The sequence below is a fragment of the Hordeum vulgare genome, chromosome 4H (genome assembly GCF_904849725.1).
Source record: "Hordeum vulgare subsp. vulgare chromosome 4H, MorexV3_pseudomolecules_assembly, whole genome shotgun sequence".
In the NCBI taxonomy this organism is placed as follows: domain Eukaryota; kingdom Viridiplantae; phylum Streptophyta; class Magnoliopsida; order Poales; family Poaceae; genus Hordeum; species Hordeum vulgare.
Genome location: NC_058521.1, coordinates 461,341,421 through 461,347,396, shown reverse-complemented (window position 1 = coordinate 461,347,396; position 5,976 = coordinate 461,341,421). Strand labels below are relative to the sequence as shown.

The following is a 5,976-nucleotide window of genomic DNA, read 5'->3' as shown; positions in this document are numbered from 1 at the left end:
AATGATGTGATCCCGTTATCAATGACATCTAATGCCCATCATCAGGAAACCATGAATATCTATTGATCAATGAGCTAGAAACCTAGAGGCTTGCCAGGGACACATTGTGATCTATTTATTCACATATGTATTATTGTTTCCTGTTAATACAATTATAGCATGAACAATAGACGATTATCATGAAGAAGGAAATATGATAATAACCATTTTATTATTGCCTCTAGGGCATATTTCCAACAAGTACCACATGGAACTTTTCAACCATCGGCATGCTATTCTACGCAACCATGTGGAAAGGTCCCTAGGAATTCTTACGAAGCGCTTCCCAATTCTTCATGTTGGCACACTATATACAATCGAGAACCAAGTGAAACTTCCCGTTGCTGCTGCAGTTCTTCACAATATCATCAAGATGCATAATGGAGAGGAGACTAGGCTAAACAACCAGCCCAATAACATAGCGCCAAATGATTTTGTTGATCTCCCAAATGGTGATGAGAATAACTATGGGAACAACGGCTTAGGGAACACTTTGAGGGATGAAATCGCAATGCAAATATGGCAGGCATATCATCCTTAATAACCAACATTGTGGTGTGTTTTTAATCATATATACATATGCATTAATTAACTTATGTCATCTTCATCATCTAATAATGTAATCCTTGTTGAATGCAGATATGTATCCAAAGGGGTCTCCAAAGTACAATCTTATGAAGGCGACTCGAAAAAAGGCTTCACACGGTGCGAAGAAGTTGTCACCCAAAATTAAAAAGACTCCTCCAAAAGGTATTTTAATGCTTCATCTCCACTTGTTGAATTATAGCTATGTGTAGTGACTCAAATTTCAAATAAATTTGTGCTATGTGTAGTTAAGAAGCCCAGAGCTCAATGGAACCCGACTCTTGAAAAGGCTTTGGTAGATTTACTTCATGAGCACAATAATCCATATCACAAAGGACAAAATGGTTGGTCTGCTGAATCTTGGAACAGAATGAAAAAAATATTCCATGAGAGATATCCGCATACAAATTTCACAAAACCACAAATCCAAGAGAAACAGAAAGAATTGAAGAGTCAATACAAGCTTATCAAGGATGCTCGAAAGCAAAGTGGTGTTAGTTTGAACTATCATACACACATGATAGAGGTCGACCCACATCTTTGGCAGAATTTGATTATTGTAAGTTTGATAATATTCAATGCAACTTATATTCCATGCTTATTTTGTAATCAATCTTGTTTTCGGATAATATAGATTTAATAAATCATTTCTCTTATATACAGTCCTGGCCAGACATAAGCACGTTTCAGACAAAACAATTTCCTCTGTATGACAAGCTAGGCGATCTTTATGATGGTGAGTTTAATGGATTTTCATTTTCTACCTTTTTATTGACCCTTATAAAGAATTTATGTTGTTATGTGACCTTTAATGAGAACTTGGGTGCTTGTGCAGGGCACATAGCAGTAGGTAATTTCAATTTTACATCAATTAAGGCTACACAAGTGACTGTGATGATCCTGAAGTTGAAAGAGATGAGATTGGGTTCTCTTTTGATCTGAATCAGTGCGAAGATGATTTACACATGTATGATGATCCAAGAGATGCGGCTCAAAGTGATGGTCCAAGTGGAGCTACTCAAAGTGATGATCCAATAGATGGTACTCAAAGTGATGTTACTTGAGCAGGTGCTCCTGGTGGTTCCAATAAAAAGCCGGTGAAAGAGCCCAAGAAGAAGAAGCGGGATGATCCCATGGTGGAAGTGATGGCGAACTATGTGGAGATCAAACGGAGGCAAGCAGAGGAGGATTCTTCTTTGTTCGCAGGGTCAAAAAATGCCCAACAGTTCACCATCACGAACTGCATTGCTGTTCTGCACAATATGGAAAGAATCTCACATGGAGAAAGAGCCGCTGCATAAAAGGTGTTCAAAAATGTTGAGAATCGTGAGATTTTCCTCAATCCACCGCCGAAGATGAAGTGAGCACCGCCGTGTTCCTTCGGAGCGAAATGGCAGACTTACCTCGAGGTATCTAAGGTAAGATTTTACTATGTTCTTAGGTATACTTCTCAACTCTGTCATATACTAGAATCACAATTTAAAATGATGTTTGTTGTTCCACCAATCAATGCAGAAGTCTTGCTCTCTGCTTTCTGCAGAAATTTGAACTGGTTAGGAAAATAAAGCACACACAATCTAATTGATTAGTAATGCGGAACTAGATGGCGTTAAGAACAAAATATTAGCATACAGAATGTACAAACTATGGTGGCAATACTTGTAGTGCATGGGCTGAACAATTAAGCAAAATATATTGCAGTTGTAGGGTGTTTGAGATATTCTGGAGATTTGTTGTCATTTCCTAGAAATCTGTGGCTCACTCCAAATCTTTAGGATGAGAGCGTCCATGTGGCATGTGCAGCAAAAAACGTGTTCAGTCAGTAGCGAGTCGTAGCAAAATTTGAAATTTGAACAAATTAGTTTTAGTGTGCAGAATTAGCTGCTGCAGAAACTAAAATTTGATCAAGTTAGTTTCAGTTTGTGGTATCCGTTTGGTCGATTCAAACTCTTAGTTGGTACGCATTTGCAGAGATGGAACGACATTTATCACATCATGAAGCATGAGGAATTCTGCTTTTAGTCGGTACGCATTTGCAGAGACTCAGATTCAAATAACACTATAATAACAGCATGAAGCATCAGGAATTCTGATTTTACTCATGTTTCTTCATTTATATGGTTATTTTTTGTTTTTATGTAACAATAATTTAAATTCTGAAAATTTAGTTTTACAGTGGATGTCGACCACAATTTACAGTGGAGTGAACTATGGATTTATTGTTGTATGTCACAGTAATTTAAATTCTGAAAAGTTATTTTTTATAGTGGATTTCTACCATAGTGTATAGTGTTCTACAGTATGTCGAACCACAATTTACAGTTTTAAAAAGTATGGGTTTTCTGTTTTATGTCACAATAATTTTAATTCTGAAAAGTTGTTTTTGTCGTGACAATGTGAGGGGTTCATAGTGGTTAAGTAGCTGGAATTACTCAGTTTTTATAGTTTTATAGTTCAATCATACAGTTATAGTGTGCTTCATTGTCCAAGTTTACAGTAATTTTAACAATTTTTACAGCGAATATTTTCTTCATTTACAGTAACAACGTTCTTGAGTTTGCAGTGATTATATGTTGTTCCAAACTGAAAGTACATTTTCCGTAGGTATATTATGCTTGATCTTTTTGTTCTGGTTAGTAGATAGCCTCTTTCCCGCAAAAAAAAAGTAGATAGCCTCTTTCTACAGTTCAATTTGAATGTTCTTTTGTTAGCTACTAAGATAACTAGCCCTTTTTCGAACTTGGGATGCCCGTGTATTTCTGTTTTGGCCAAATGTGCAAGTAAGAACCCCAGCAACGCATCAACCCATTCAACTACTTGGCTTAAATTAGTCTATGCGCATTATGATCTGATTTTCTTTTGTTCCTATGATCTGTCACTCTGTCAGCCTTTGTAATTTGCGCCTATGTTCTGTTACAATGCCTGACGATGTTCAGAAAGAGCCATCTAATTTTCGCAACAACATCAAGTAGATCTAACCCTTGGACCAATTCATCTATTTTTTGTAGGGACATGATCTTGCGGAAGACGGGAGACCATGCTTTACTGCCACAAGTCTCCTTCACATAGTGCCGCCCGCAAACATGTCACGCAGCATTTACCGAACAAACATGTGCTCATGTTGTGATGAACCATTCACTTTTGGTGATCGAACATCTTGTATTTCTCATTTGGACCATGACTCTGTGAAATTTTGTTGCTGCAAAAGATCACACATGGCATTTCATTCCAAGTAATCATGTTAGGAAAATTTATATTGTCGTTGTGATATACTCCATGCGTGTGATGAGATATCGATTGAAATTCATGCAAAATTGTGTTGTTGCTACAATATTATCCCCTGTAGCAGTTCAAATTTTTATTTGGAGACCTTTATAATTTTATAGCAAACTCTTCTTGATAAAATATTATATTTTAGACGTTTCACAATATTGCATTCCCTGCCTACCAAACATTTGATTCCTATAGAGAGGATTGTGATTGGAGGGGTTTGAGGGGTTTCAAGTGGATTTCAGGGGATTGGGTGGAAGAGCGGGATTCACCAAATCCCCTGAAATCCCCTCCCCTCAAAACCCCTCAATCCCTTCCTACCAAACGAGGTCATAGGCTGAATCTCGTCCTCAAGATTTGGTTGCTCGGGAAAGATTCCAGGGTATGCAGTCCTTAGAAAGTCCTCTCCTTCCGAGGTAGATTCTTCCATGGTATGGTGTTCCCATTGTACCTTGTAAAATTTGATTGAATTACTGCGGGTGACTCTTTCCATCTCATCTAGTATCCGGAATGGTTTCTCATCATAAGTCAGATCCTAAGCAAGCTATATGTCGGTTATATCAGTCCTTTTCTTTCACGATGGGACACACTTTCGTAGTTGCGACATGTGGAAGACATCATGTACGTGGGACAACTCGGGTGGAAGTTCGAGCTGGTATGCCACTACACCAACTCTGGACATGACGGGAAAAGGTCCAATATACCTTGGTGCAAGCTTCCCATGAGTGTGAAATATTCTCACTCCCTTCATGGGTGTGACTCGAAGATAGGCATACTCTCCTAGTTCAAAGCTGATCTACCGGTGTTTGGAATCATAGTAACTCTTCAGTCGGGATTTTTCCAACTGAAGTCTGTCATGGATTTCTCTTACTTGCTTCTCTGCTTCTAGCATTAGGTTAGTCCCGAAGATGCGGCTATCTCCTCTCTGAGACCAATTCAGAGGGGTGCAGCACTTGCGCCCAATCTAGGCTTCATATGGTGACATCTTCCGGCTGGTCTGGTAACTGTTGTTGTAGGAAAACTCTGCATAAGGAAAACTATATTCCCACTTGGTCCCTTGAGCAAGTGTGCATGCTCAGTGGTTGTCTCCTAGTATCTAATTCACTCATTCAATCTAACCGTCTGTTTGGGGATGATAAGTTGTGTTGTACTTCAAAGCGGTTCCCAAAGCTTGATGAAGGCATGACCAAAATGTCGAGGTAAAAAGAGATCCTTGATGGGAGGTTATGATTCTTGGAACTCCATGCAAGCTAACGATTTTGTACACATATAGTTTAGCAAGTTGGTCATCTCGGTACGTAGTCCTAATTGGAATGAAATGAGCCACCTTAGTCAGCATGTCCACCATGGCCCATACAACATTATTTCCTCGAGGAGTTTTGGGGAGTCCCGTCACGAAATCCATGCCGACATCGTCCCATTTCCACTATGGAATGGGTAGGGGTTGAAGCAGACTGGCGGGTTTCTGATATTCCACCTTTACCCTATTGTTCTTGTCACAACGCGTGATAAAATATGCAATATCCTTCTTCATGTCATCCCACCAAAATGCTTTCTTTAGGTCTTCGTACATATAGGTCCCACTAGGATGGATAGAGTATGATGACTCATGTGCCTCCTTTAATATTTTTTGCCTCGGGTCTCCAGTGTCGGGTATACAAATTCGTCCTCGAAATCTCAAAGCACCATGCTCATCTAACAGGAAATCTGGAGTTTTTCCGGCATTCACTCGAGCGACATACCCTTGCAATATTAGGTCTTCTACTTGGTCATTGCGGAACACTCCTTCTAGAGTGGGGGTGACCTCTATCATAGCGGTGCAGTCGACATCAACAATAGTCAGGTTGAGTTGGGCCATCTCCTCTTGTAGATAGAGAGGCAAGGCTTCTATTAATGCGTTCAATGTGGTTGGTTAGCGGTTGAGGGCATCGATAACCACATGAGCTTTACCTGGATGGTTATTGATACCAAGGTCGTAGTCTGTGACCAATTCAAGCAATCTTCTTTGCCGGAGATTCAAATCTAGCTGCGTCAATATGTATTTGAGTCTTTTGTGATCGGTGAAGATTTGGCATCGCTTGT

General features: G+C 39.5%; 1 pseudogene; it reads left to right on the top strand.

The window, feature by feature from the left end:
• The first annotated feature begins 247 nt into the window (after positions 1-247).
• On the top strand, positions 248-2,041 carry LOC123450617 (annotated as a pseudogene).
• Positions 2,042-5,976: the final 3,935 nt, after the last annotated feature.